Raw genomic sequence first — 14,818 nt, 5'->3', positions numbered from 1 at the left:
GGCGGCCAAATATGACACATGTGGAGACCAGCTAAGTTTCCTGTCAAAGGTAAGGCCTAAAAATTTGATTGTCTCCACGAGTGGGAGAGCAACGGGACCGAGTCGTAATGACGGTGGGAGAAACTCTTTGTAGCGCCAGAAGTTAATACAGACCGTCTTCTCGGCAGAAAAACGGAAGCCATTGGCGACACTCCAGGAGTAAAGACGGTCAAGAGAACGCTGAAGACAGCGCTCCAAGACACGTGGACACTGCGCGCTGCAATAGATGGTAAAATCGTCCACGAAAAGGGAGCCTGATACATCAGCTGGGAGGCAATCCATTATTGGATTGATCGCGATGGCGAAGAGAGCGACGCTCAAAACTGAGCCCTGTGGCACCCCATTCTCCTGGCGAAAGGTGTCGGACAGGACAGAACCCACACGTACCCGAAACTGTCGATCCATTAAAAAGGAACGAATAAAAAGAGGGAGGCGACCGCGAAAGCCCCACGTATGCATGGTGCGGAGAATGCCCGCCCTCCAACAGGTGTCGTAAGCCTTCTCCAAATCAAAGAACACAGCCGCGGTCGGGCGCTTCCGCAAGAAGTTATTCATGATGAAGGTCGACAAGGTAACCAGATGGTCGACAGCAGAGCGGCGCCTTCGAAATCCACATTGTACATTGGTAAGTAGGCGGCGAGACTCGAGCAGCCAAACCAATCGAGAGTTAACCATTCGCTCCATCACTTTACAGACACAGCTGGTAAGCGAGATAGGTCGATAACTGGAAGGCAAGTACTTGTCCTTCCCCGGCTTAGGAATCGGGACTACAATAGACTCGCGCCAGCATGCGGGAACATGTCCCTCAATCCAGATGCGATTGTATGTACGAAGAAGAAAACCTTTACCCGCAGGAGAAAGGTTCTTCAGCATCTGAATATGAATAGAATCAGGCCCTGGAGCGGAGGACCGTGATCGGCCAAGTGCGGTTTCGAGTTCCCGCATGGTGAATGGGGCATTATAACTTTCACAATTCGAGGAGCGGAAGTCACGTGGCCTAGCCTCCTCGGCCTGTTTGCGGGGGAGGAAGGCAGGGTGGTAATGAGCGGAGCTCGAAACCTCGGCGAAAAAGCGGCCGAAGGCATTGGAGACAGCCTCAGGGGCCACAAGGACTTCATTCGCGACCTTCAAGCCAGAAATTGGGGAGTGGACCTTAGTGCCAGATAGCCGGCGCAGGCTACCCCAGACAACAGAAGAAGGAGTAGAACTGTTGAAGGTGCTGGTGAAAGCAGCCCAGCTGGCTTTCTTGCTTTCTTTAATAATACGACGACACTGAGCACGTAATCGTTTATAATTAATACAATTCGCCACTGTAGGGTGGCGTTGAAAGGTGCGTAAAGCACGTCGACGAGCACGTATAGCGTCCCTACATGCTGCGGTCCACCAGGGGACCGGTACGCGACGTGGAGAAGAGGTAGGGTGAGGGATGGAATATTCAGCAGCAGCGAGAATGACTTCCGTGAGGTGTGCGACCTGACGATCGCAGCTTGTGAAGGTTTGATCCTGAAAGGTCGCCCTGGAAGAGAAGAGCCCCCAGTCTGCCTTGGAGATGGTCCAACGAGAGGAGCACGGAGAGGGAGTATGCTGCAGGAGATGGATAATACACGGGAAGTGGTCGCTCGAATATGTATCAGCAAGGGCATACCACTCAAACCGGCGTGCAAGTTGGGGAGTACATATAGAGAGGTCTAAATGGGAATAGGTATGAGATGTGTCCGAAAGAAAAGTAGGGGCGCCAGTATTGAGGCAGACAAGATTGAGCTGGTTGAAAAGGTCTGCTAACAAGGAGCCCCTCGGGCAGGATGCTGGAGAGCCCCAAAGAGGATGGTGGGCATTGAAGTCACCAGTTAACAAAAATGGTGCAGGTAGCTGAGCAACAAGTTGCGTCATGTCTGCCCTGGTAACGGCAGATGACGATGGAGCGTAAACGGTACAAAAGGAAAACGTAAAAGAGGGGAGAGTAATGCGGATGGCAACTGCCTGCAGGCCGGTGTGCAACGTGATGGGATCGTAGTAAATATCGTCCCGGACCAGCAACATAACCCCTCCATGAGCTGGGATACCTACCACAGGGGGTAGGTCAAAACGCACAGAGGTGTAGTGTGCCAAGGCAATTTGATCGCATGGGCGTAGCTTCGTTTCCTGGAGGGCTACGACGAGCGGACGATGCGAGCGGAGCAGCAACTTCAAGTCCTCTCGGTTGGAGCGAACGCTGCGAATATTCCAGTTAATAAGTGCCATCGGAAGAAAAGGAAGATGAGAGAAGGGGTCACCTCGAAGGCCGCTGAGGGCCTGGCTTCGAGCGAGCACTGCCGCCGCTATCAGTAGGCGGACAGTCATCGTCCATTGGTTCTATAGGTTCATCGGCCATCTTGGGAAGATGGCCGGGAGGGGGAGCTTCCTCCGCCGGTGAACGGCCAGATGTTCGGCTACCAGCGGTGCGGCCAGGCGAAAGGGATGACGGCCTGGGGCGGCAACCGTTGGGTGGCGCAGGAGAAGAAATGCGCCGTGGCGGAGAAGGAGAACTGTGCTTCCTATTAGCCTTCTTGGAAGCTCGTTTGGTGGAAGTACCGGTCGAAGGCTGGGAGGTCGAGGGACGTAGGAAGTCTGCACGGGACGGTTCCTTCTTGAAGGCCCGTGCATCTGACTTCTGGGTCTTCGTCTTAGCAGAAGCTGATGAAGGGGCTGGTGTCTGTGGGGTGATGGGACGAAGAGGAGACGTCGACCGCGCGATCTTAGCACTGGCCGAACGGACGACCGTGGTGCTGAAGGTCAGATCGCATGTCTGGGTTGCTACCTCCCGGGTAGTCCGAGGAGAGGCGAGGACGGTGCTGTATTTCCCCGCTGGGAGCAGCGTGGGCTTCCTACTAGCCAATAGCTTGCGAGCAGCCGAGGTGGACACTTTCTCTTTGACTCGAATTTCCTGGATACAGCGTTCTCCCTTATAGACAGGACAGTCGCGGGAGGATGCGGCACGGTCACCCTGACAGTTCACACAACGAGGAGACGGAGGTGGACAGTCACCCTCATGGGCATCCCTGCCACAAGTGACACATTTAGCCGCATCGGAACAAGACTGTCGAGTGTGATTGAAACGCTGACACTGGTAGCAGCGCGTAGGTGTCGGGACATAGGGGCGAACAGAAATAACCTCGTAGCCCGCCTTGATGCGCGATGGCAGCTTAACGCTATCGAAGGTTAAGAAAAGTGTCCGGGTCGGTACAAGGTCATTGTTGACCTTTTTCATGACCCGATGGACAGCCGTCACGCCCTGCTCAGCGAGGAAAGATTGAATCTCCTCGTCAGTCAAACCGTCGAGGGATCTAGTGTAGACCACACCACGAGACGAATTCAAAGTTCGGTGAGCCTCCACCCGGACAGGGAATGTGTACAGGAGTGTGGCCCGAAGCAGTTTTTGTGCCTGAAAGGCGCTCTCAGTTTCTAGTAATAAGGTACCGTTACGCAACCTGGTACAAGATTTGACAGATCCGGCTATGGCATCTACGCCCTTCTGGATAACGAAAGGGTTGACAGAGGAAAAATCCTTTCCGTCCTCAGATCGAGAAACTACGAGGAACTGTGGGGCAGGCGGTAGTATTTTTGTCACTGTTGGCTGGTCACGTTTCCGTTTGTGGGTCGAAGTCGAAAGCGATGGAGTAGAATCCATTGCGGAGGAATCCCCCATGATTGCCAGCGTCTCCGATGGCGCGCTCCTTCCTTGTGGGGACCCTCTCAGAGGGCACTCCCGCCTTAGGTGAATGTTTACACCTCAGGTCACACCTCCCGAGAAACAGACGGAGGGACCAATCGGCATGGTCAGAAGGTATCAGCTCAGGCAATCACCCCTCCCCGGGCCTGGCCTTTACCAGGGGGTACGCGCGTGCCTTACATGTCTACCCAGGGCGGGGACTTACGCGTTACCCCGTCACCGGCTACGCGTGCGAACGCGTGGGTCGGCCTTCAGACACGCACAGGGAGGAAGGAAGAAGAGGAAAAAGAAGAGAGAGGGAGAAAGAGGACAGACTGTCTCAAACGCCGAGGCGGAGACCAGAGAAGGCAAGGAGAAGAAGGCAATGAGAAAGCAAGGAGAAGGAGGCAAGGAGAAGAAGGCAATGAGAAGGCAAGGAGAAAAAGGCAATGAGAAGGCAAGGAGAAAAAGGCAATGAGAAGGCAAGGAGGAGTCAAGGGAAAGAGTAAGGAAGACAGTGAAGTGGAGAAGAGCAAAGAAAGGAACCAACAAAAGGAAGGAAGAAACGAGAAGTGAAAAACCAAAAAGACCACGATTATAGGTCGTGAAACCGTCCGTCTCCGGACGCAGGCGCTAACTACCCCCGTGAGGGGGATGGACTCCTTTTAGTCGCCTCTTACGACAGGCAGGAATACCTCGGGCCTATTCTAATCCCCGGACCCGCAGGGGGGGAGACCAAGAGATGAATACACTAAGCAGATTCAGAAGGATGTAGGTTGCAGTAGGTACTGGGAGATGAAGCTTGCACAGGATAGAGTAGCATGAAGAGCTGCATCAAACCAGTCTCTGGACTGAAGACCACAACAACAACAGGTCCATGTAAGTAACACTACAATTTCTGCGGAGTTATTAAGCTAGTTTATTGAGATACTTTCCAGAGAGTTACAGCAACAAGATACAATTTCTTTATAAAGAATGTTAGTCTTTTCTATAATGTGGCTGATATACTTACACCAACTGTGTACAAAAACACTTTTTCATCACATTTAAGAATATTATGAGAAGGAAAGTTGCTGCTCACCATATAGCAGAGAAGCCGAGTCACAGATAGGCACAACAAAAAGTGTTCCACACTTAAAAATTTTGGTCAATGGCGTTTGTCAACAATAGACACACGCGCGCACACGCATGCACATGCAAATGCAACTCACACACATGACCTAGACCTAGATGCAAGACCTGTCCCATACATCCTCCTACCACCACCTACTCCAGTCCTGTCACAACCATCACCTGTCCCTTCAAAGGCAGGGCTACCTGTGAAACCAGTCGTGTGGTCTACAAGCTAAGCTGCAACCACTGTGCTGCATTCTATGTGGGCAGGACAACTGACAAGCTGTCAGTCCGCACGATGGCCACCGGCAAACTGTGGCCGAGAAACAAGCGGACCACCCTGTTGCTGAACATGCTGTCAAACACGATACCCCTCATCTCAGTGACTGTTTCACAGCCTGTGCCATACGAATCCTTCCCACCGACACCAGATTTTCTGAATTGCGCAGGTGGGAACTTTCCCTGCAATACCTCCTATGCTCCCGTAACCCTCCTGGCCTCGACCTTCGTTGAGTCACTGTCCTCACCCATCCAGCCTCTTCCCTGTTCCCATTCCAGCACTGCACACAGCCGTCATTCCACCATCACACCCAGTCTTTTTTTATATATCTGCCCTCTGCCCAACCTGCAGCATTTCACTGTCCACCATCCCCACCATACCATCCCTCCCCCTCCCCCTTCCCACCCCAGCCTCCTCCTTTCCCCCACCCAGTCACCACTCCCATCGTGCACTGGTGCTGCTGCTTGCAGGGTGTGTTTTAATTGCCTGAGACTGCAGTCATGTGTGTGAGTTGCGTTTGCGTGAGAGGGGGAGGGGGTAGGGGGGGTGGGGGGGAGAGAGAGGGGGGGGCATGTGTATGTCTGTTTATTGTTGAAAAAGGCCATTGGCTGAAAGCTTTCAGTGTGAAACTCTTTGTGTTGTGGCTATCTACAAATCAGCATCCCCACTATATGGTGAGTAGCAACTTTCCTTCTCATAATTTTGTTACATTCCATCCTGGATTTTCCATCACAATTAGTTTGAGAGATAGAGGCCTTCAAAGTGTTTAGGGTAGATGTAACATACTGTACATAATAATTAGCTGTGTACAGATGGGTGTTCTGGAGGTCGAATGTTGATGTAAGTGAGATGTTCAAATGTGTATCCACGTTCCTGAATGCACAACACAGTGCACCTTCTAAACAACCTGTGCATCAGCTGTAACATCACTGTTGTCAAAGAGCGGCAAGCCTCCTCAACGCGCTCTTAGTTGCCTCGTTTGCTTAGAATGGCCACAGTCACTTTACCCCACCGTATTCGTGGCAAATTGGACCACACAAACAAGTGGGGTTGAGGGAACTGTTTACACATCCAAAGAGTACACTGGCACACTGCCGATGCTCGGCGAATAGCGACAAAATGCCAATGAAGCAGCTGGGGCTTATACCCCGAGATATCCCGGCCGGAGAGCTCCACCGGCCATTACGTTCTTACGTGCTACACGACAACTTCAGGGAATGAGTAGTTTAAGAAGGTGCGAGAGTAAAAGACAAAGATCAGCAAGAAGTGAGAAGATGGAGGTGTTTGTGTTGTGGATTGGCAAGAGAGCCAACCTGGTATGAGAGGAAGCCGAAAGGCACGCGTTTAAGCTCACGCAGGCTGGCGTGAGGTCTGGAACAGGACAAGGAAATTAGACTGTCGCAAAAAAGGAAGTAGCTGTTGGAATACTTAACTTTAATCCATAAATGGTGAACATCGCTCTTGACTGTACATGATTCACAATATCACTAGTAACCAGTAATGGCGCCTTGCTAGGTCGTAGCAAATGACGTAGCTGAAGGCCATGCTAACTATCGTCTCGGCAAATGAGAGCGTATTTTGCCAGTGAACCATCGCTAGCGAAGTCGGCTGTACAACTGGGGCGAGTGCTAGGAAGTCTCTCTAGACCTGCCGTGTGGCGGCGCTCGGTCTGCAATCACTGATAGTGGCGACACGCGGGTCCGACGTATACTAACGGACCGCGGCCGATTTAAAGGCTACCACCTAGCAAGTGTGGTGTCTGGCGGTGACACCACAGTTTGTTTTGGCTGCAACACACCACCATCCACACGTCAGCTTGTGAGACGGTGGTGCAGTCACTAGCATCAGCATTACATCTGTGTGGTGCACAGTACTGGGTCACAGGTTTCACCCACACCATCAATCACTGACACAGGAGCTGTGTAGAAACAATTTCAATCGGAGAGCTACTTTCCGCAAATGGTCTGTATACTTTCATTCTCGACACCTCACAAAGCGTTATGTTCTCCAGTGAATCCACGTTCACTAAATTATGGTGCAGTGAACTGTCACAATAACATTACTAGGCCACATAAAATCCTAGGTGGGTACGCCCTGTTGACCATCAATGGAGATGTTGCATTAATCTATTAATGTGTGGTGTGGAATCCCTGGGGATGAAATCATCAGTCCACACTACTTCGCAGGTACACTGACAAGTGAGGCATAGCGTCGACAGTTTAGGTGCTCTTCTTGAAAATGCCCGTCTAAACATTTGGATGAGCATGATGGTAACCCAGCCTGTTGTGCAAGCACTAAACAACAGACTCCCTGGAAGACGGTAGGGAGCGGGGGGGTCTCCTCAGGAATGTCCCACAAGGTCCAATTTAACACCAGGGCATCTCATTCTGTGGGAAACTCTAAAGAATCCTGTTTATGTCACTAAACTCGCACTCTGAGATGACCTCGAACGGCGCATTGAGGAAGCTTGTCGCTCTATTACACCGGTGACATTACACTTCACTCGCAGGCTGTTTGGCACACTGCATCGTGCAGTCACGAACATGGGCACACATTTGAACACCTCACCTATATCGACATTCTGCCACCAGAACATTTGTCTGCTTACAGCCAAGTACTATGTACAACACATTTCATCCACCCACTAACACTTTGAAAGTTTCTAGTTCGCAAACTAAATGTGATAGAAATGGGATTTTAACTGATTTGTACACAGTTGACTGAAATACATGAGCTATGTCATAGAAAATTTAAAAACTGTACCTTGCTCCAACTTTCTGGAGAATAACTCAACAACTTATCTTCACAACACCACAGAAAGTGTAATGTTTCTGATGTGGAACTAATTAAACAAATATTTTTGTTATCTTTTACTTTGTAAATTACAAGGACATAAACTCTATATTAAACACACTATTTGTAAAGCACATTAAGAATCTTATCAAAGTACGTATAAAGAAGATAACGCCAAATTAAATGAAATACAGATTTTGTCTGTCACATAGGTTACTTCATAAATCTAGTGTACAGTTTGTAAGAAGACAGACAGCGTGATGCCGGGTAAATCATTTTTATTTATCTGGTCATTACATGCCAAGTGGTCTACAGCCCCCCCCCCCCCCCCCCTCCCATGACCATCACACATTTTTGGTGAAATTTTGTGAGAACAAATAGCACATGTTCCCAATGAACATTGCTAAAGTTTCATTGTCTTTACTTCAATACTTGCGGTGACATACAGGTAGTCATTTGTTTGAACCTACAGCACAGCTATTAATAGTGTACTCTTGAGTTTTCGCCAACTTTGAAACATAATATAATAATTCCGTTAATATTTTCTTACAAGAAACAAAACTGTGTCATCTTGTACAACTTCTGTGCTCTGTTAAGCAAAAACGAAAAAATAAAATAAAGATTTCCCGGCAAATTTGCATATGGATAATTAGAACTCAAATCGGGCAAGAAAACAGACACCCAGGAGAAAAAAGAAAAAGGAGTGAGAAAAAAATTGAGGTTTAGCTTCCTACATCTCTGGAAGTAATTGTGCGATAAACTTACCAATAATTTACAAATTGAGGGCAAAGTTGATGGTTTATCCAAAGAAAATTCCAAAAACTGCTTTATTTGGCCCACTTTTACAAAATCACGTGCAAACTCTTTTAAACAATTTTCATTAGAAAGATTGTGTTCTACACCATGTAAAAGCCTATATTTGGTTTTGGAATGAGAGCATACAAGACCATAAAAAAGAATGACAAAATGGAGGTGCACTGAAAATGAGCCCATGTTCTAATGGTACTCAAATTAAATCTGACATCTTTTTATTATGTTCTACAATTGTTTAGTACTCTCTGGGGATGGCAATCCCAAAAGTCTTTATGATCAGGATGTGTGATAAAGTCCAAATAACACAAAAAACTTCAAACAATCAAACTGGTTTTAAACTTCACAATCTAACTGTGCATTACCGAGGCAGTGGACATGATGGTAATAAAATTGTTGTGTAACAGTTGCAGCACACATCTTATAAACAGCTTGCAGGTTTTTCCACCACTGTCGCATTGTGTATATTTTGATGAAGGTCACAACAGTCTTCCTGGCTTTTTTGGAATGGATACATGGTACAAAGAATTATTAATATATCTTTTTACTATGTAATGCTATTGATGTGCTACTTTAATTCTGGTTTAAGGTATAGTTTACTCTGTGTTAGTGTAGTTTGCGGTTCATGTGGATCGTTGGTGTACACATGAGAATAGTGTAAATGTGAGGTATGGTCCATGGTGGCTTTACTATTTCTGGTTCCCCATTGCCATAGGGAACTCACATGATAGTAGTTTAACAGCAACCATGGGACAGTTTCTTTACTAGAGGTGCCCAAACCTGATAAGGGTTTCTTTGCACAGGATCATAAGCTGACACTACACTTCTGTAAGTGTCAGAGGGCCAAAGTAGAAGAGGTCTCTTTCAGAACCCTAAGCTTATGTTTAATTCAAGCTACTTGAGTGTTTTACAGGTGTCATTAACTTGCTGTAGAATGTCAGGAGAACTACACTGCTGGCCAGATGATGTCACTCATGGGATTGATTGGGAAGAAATTTTGATAAGATAGAACCCAAAAAATTACGCTTTTCAGGTGTGTTTGCCTCAAATTATTAGACCCACAAAAACAGTGAAAATAATTATTTTTATTGGAATACTTATTCCATTGCAATTCCAATTTTTATAAAAAGAATTATGTCGAGCTGAAGAGAGAGAGAGAGAGAGAGAGAGAGAGAGAGAGTGTGTGTGTGTGTGTGTGTGTGTGTGTGTGTGTGTGTGTGTGTCCATATCAAAAGATTTAATTTGAGAATCAGTTGAATATGGATCAAATTTTCAATGTACTTCGACATCGTTTTTCTTTTTAGTGCCTTGTATCCTCACATTTTAAAACCAAATACAGTGTTAGGTTTATCCAGCAGTTACTTTCAGAGATATAATAATCTCAAATCCACATCTTTTTAGAGTACTTATTTTTTCAGTCAATTTTGCTTCAAATTATCCATATGAAAACTGTTCATCAAATGTTTTTCTATTATTTCACTTAAGAAAATGGCTCTGAGCACTATGGGACTTAACATCTGAGGTCATCAGTCCCCTAGAACTTAGAACTACTTAAACCTAACTAACCTAAGGACGTCACACACATCCATGCCCGAGGCAGGATTCGAACCTGCGACCGTAGAGGTCGCGTGGTTCTAGACTGAAGCGCCTAGAATTGCTCGACCACAACGGCCGGCGTTCGCTTAAGGGAGTGCAAAAAGTCGTACAAGGTGCACTAGTTTTGTTTACTTCAAGAAAATGCTGCTGGAGATATTATGTCTCCAACTTGCTGCAAACTCAAGGGAGCCCTGTCGATAGCTGTCCTATGAGGCCAACGAATGACTATATCTGTGCCAGTATTACATTGGTGAAAGTAAAACTTTATAAATGTTGGTTGGGAACATGTACAATTGTTCACACAAAGTCTCAACAAAATCCATAATCAGGGTGTCTACATGGACAAGGAAAAATAATTCCCGGATTTTTCCTGGATTTCCCGGTTGAAAATACACTTTCTCCCAGATGAAAATACACTTTTTCCGTATTAAGTGACAGTATATTTTTTCTCGGCACTTATCAATCCTTTTATGGTTTATTGTTTTATACACCGGCATAGAATTTCCTGGCACTTTAGAAAAGTAAACTCAGGGGAAAAAAACACGTTTTGGAAAGATCTTTGATGTGCAGCAACATATATACTGCATATTTCCGTGTTACAAAGGTATAAATTCGAATTCCACCAAACACCGCATGTTACTTTCCGAAGCATTAAAATCGAGATTGCGACACATTTTGTAAGCCGGTCAAAGCTCATGTCACCTGATCTCACCAGCTGATGACAGCATTTGACACGTGACGTAGTCGGCCAATAGCAAGATCTCTTTTAAGTTGCGCACACACACAAATAAGAAAAATTAATGGCTTAAATTAATGTACAATTGTTGCTACAAGAAAAGCAAAGCTATCACATATAATATTGGTCTCTAAGATTAATAAGCTGCAAGAGAAGCTAAGCTTCCACATATATTGTTGATCTTTTTTGCATGTCATACATCACATAAATGTGCCAGTAAAATTTTTTAATAATGACGTAAATGTCTGATCTTCTGGGCTCGAAATTCTTCATATGGTCATCGCCGAAGAGTTGATTTTTAAATGAGAGTCAAACGCTCTGTGATTTAAGAAATTCGTCGTACACTCTCTCACATAGTTTATCTTACATAAAAGGAAATTTATTTTGAAAGTAATGCTTTTCAAAGCAATATTTTTCCATGACCTATTAGAAAGGTACGTTTCAGCAGTTGCCAGATAGCGCCAGATAACAGGTGTCACTGCATTTGCGCAGCTACGATGACGCAGGAAGCCCGCATGTTCGTACGTGTGAAACATTAATAGATCTTGCATTAAAACGAATGTAATGTAAAAAACTGTCACGTCACACTCATTGGAGTCAATTTGTAGTTAAGAAGCACTGCACAGTCCTCCTAAAGCCTTTGACACACTTTGCTGTTGGCAGACGGTTGTATGAGCACTGTGTTTTGTTGTTGTATACGGCGCATTTTCTTTGTGACTTAAGTTTTAATTTCGTTTTTTCTCTCGTTCATGTTTTGTGGCTGCAGTATTCTTCTGCAGAAGCTGGATACAGTAAATTTTTTTGTTAGAGTATTGGTTCTTACCAGTCAAAATCACAAAAATTTTAACTGAAAACTAAAATAATGAAAAATTCCCGGAACTCAAAAAGATTCCCGGGTTTTTCCCGGTTTTCTCCCACATGAAAAAATTCCCGGGTTCTTCCCGGATGTCCCGGGTCGAAGACACCTGATAATGGTCATGTGGGAACTTTTTTTGCACTTAGGCCGCTCGGCACGGAATGGCTCTATCGTCAAAAATCCCCAACAGAACAGTGACACGCTAGTGTGTTGCAGAAGGTCTTCACAAGCACACTCTTTCCCCTACTTTCGGTCGTCTATCGAGACCTTCGGGATTAATTCAGTGTAGATCTTTCGCGTCGCCACATCCTCAGTGATAATCGTACGTACTGTCGTCTTATCGATGTCAACTGCATCCGTGACCAGGTGCGTACTCAACCGATGGTCTGAATTTGGCACTTCATCCACACACTGAACATTATTGTCAATTCTTACATCAATGGCTGTCCAGCACGAGGCTCGTCCTCCACACTCACTCCTCGTGACACACTTACATCCTCTAACACTCTGAAGTCGTGCTCGATGTTCCTGCCCCTATTTGCCAGGTCCGAAAGACAATCTGGTGGCCTAGCACTGTTCGATCATTTACTGCATTTTGTGCTCGCACCAAGTCACTCGACAGGGTTGCTCTAAAAACGCGATCTCGCCTGACGCGACTGCCGGCAGCAGTGATCACGAGAATGTAGAGTCACGACAAGAGCGGGATCTGCACGGCCACTACTCAGGGGAAAGACTCCCGTGTCGGTGTTTCATTCCGCCGCACCGTTCTGCATCTTGTACTGGTTGTTACCTATCTCGTTTCTTAGGTAACTGAAAAATCGTGGAATCTTACGCGGTATATTGTGGTAGGACCACACCCTCACCACGTGTTTGTAATTGAGAATAATGCGACTAGTTGCAGCACAATTTCAGCAACACTTATTTATTAGTAGCTGCTGAAAGATTACACACTGCAGATCTCGTTTGTCTAGGGGTTCTCGAAGTTGTCTGCAAAATTAATCATTCCAACAAGCACGGCCTGGGTTTCCTTCTCGTTTGAAATAAACACTACCGGATCCGAAATACTTTCAGCTAAAAATAATATTTATTCGTACTTTTTGTTAGTAACTACACCATTTTCACTATGAACATTGATACTCTAAATGCATTATACTGCACTTGTCCCACAAACATGTCCATCTCCCTTTAATACCGACAAAGAAGTGGCGGGCAAGCCAACGTGTGCCCGGAAGTTGCAGACATTCCTGCATTCCAGATTCTTTGGTCTACTGACCTTAATAAACTCCGAAGATACAAATAAATAAATACATATAAATACACAACATTTACCAACTCAAACGAATCCATTATTTATCATAAAAGGAAATATTCATAATTAAATAAATTAAACACATTTTCTGGCAACATGTTGAAATTACCTTAACTCTTTACTGTGGGCATCGTAGTTTTCGTACAAGATAAACTTCATCTCCGACAGTTAATTACATTACAATCTGCAGCGGCAATCTGAGCAGCAGATGGCACTACAGTAACACGACAAACTGTTACAAATCTGTTACTTCGAGGACAGCTCCAAACCACACGCCCTGTAGCACATATTCCACTGATCCCAAATCCCCGCCATTTGTGACTTCGGCGATGTCGAACGAGAGCTCGTCGGAGGGTGAGGTGGAAGGAAGTCTGGTTGTGTTTTCTGATGATAGATAGTTCTGTCTCAGTGGCAGTGATGGCTCTGTGTCGTTTAGGAGGAGACCAATAGAGGGCCTGCAACCGACCTGTCTGCACACTAAACACACTGGACCTCCCCCCGGAGTTACGGTCTAGGGTGCGATTTCGTATAACGGCAGGAGCACTCTCGTGGTTATCCCGTGCATCCCGACTGCAAATTTGTAAATCAGTGTCGTGATTTGACCTGTCGAGCTGCCATTCACGAACAGCATTTGAGGGGGTGTTTCCCGACACGATAACACTCGCCGACGACCACTGTCGTACAGAGAGACTCTCTACAGGGTGTCGACGTGCTGCCTCGGCCTGCTCGATCACCGGATCGGCCTCTAATCGAGCACATATCGGACGACGACTCTACCGTTGCTATATTGATATATCAGCTGCAACAGGCAGAAAACTCCGTCCCACAGACAGACATCTGGCACTTGTAAAACACAGAACTGCACGTTCGCACGCATCCATTCGTCATTTCGGCAGTTTTTACACCGGTTATTAATTTATCAGCATTTCACATTTGCAATTGCTTATCTCGCATTTACATTGACCTGTGAGGCAGCCGATATAGCGGCCAAGGCTGCAGTCTCTCTTCTTCGGCCAGCTATTCGCACGATTCCCTTCGCCGATCTACGGAGTGTTTTATGTCGTCGTGTTGCTCTTTTGTGGCAAGCACATTGGTCGACACTTCCCAGTAATAAATTGCGGGACGTGAAAGCTCTTCCCTGTGCTCGGACCTCTTCCTCCCGAACGCGTTGTCGGGAGGGCACTGTCTCTTAAGTGGGGATCATCCCCCACTCTGTCCCCACTGCTCTCAGCTGTGGACGGTGAGACACCTTTTACTCGAGTGCCCATATTTTACTCCGTTACGCGCCCGTCTACAGCTGTCGCCTGATATACCTTCCATTTTAGCAGATGACACGCACTCAGCCGATCGCATTCTCGAGTTTATTAGTGCCAGTGAGATGACGTCAATCATTTGAAGCTCTTTTTGGGGACAAACAACCCCCCTGCTATACTGGTTTTTTAAGTTTTCCTTCTGTGTTTGGTTTCCCCACTTTTTTGAGTTTCGCTCCCATTGCTGCTGGTTTCCAGTTTCGTTTTATTACCTTTTCCTAAGTCACAGACCGGGTGCTAATGACCGTAGCAGAACTGTGATCTTGCAATGCCAATCACTTACATATG

The 14,818-nt window shown here is 46.4% G+C and overlaps 1 protein-coding gene across 1 annotated transcript in view; it reads right to left on the bottom strand.

Moving 5' to 3' along the window:
- Positions 1-14,818, bottom strand: part of LOC126212787 (uncharacterized) — a 104,622-nt gene that overhangs the window by 6,198 nt on the left and 83,606 nt on the right. The window lies entirely within an intron of this gene.

Source organism: Schistocerca nitens, chromosome 11 (genome assembly GCF_023898315.1).
Source record: "Schistocerca nitens isolate TAMUIC-IGC-003100 chromosome 11, iqSchNite1.1, whole genome shotgun sequence".
Taxonomy (NCBI): domain Eukaryota; kingdom Metazoa; phylum Arthropoda; class Insecta; order Orthoptera; family Acrididae; genus Schistocerca; species Schistocerca nitens.
The sequence above is the reverse complement of the archived record's forward strand: the minus strand, read 5'-3'. Positions and strand labels throughout refer to the sequence as shown.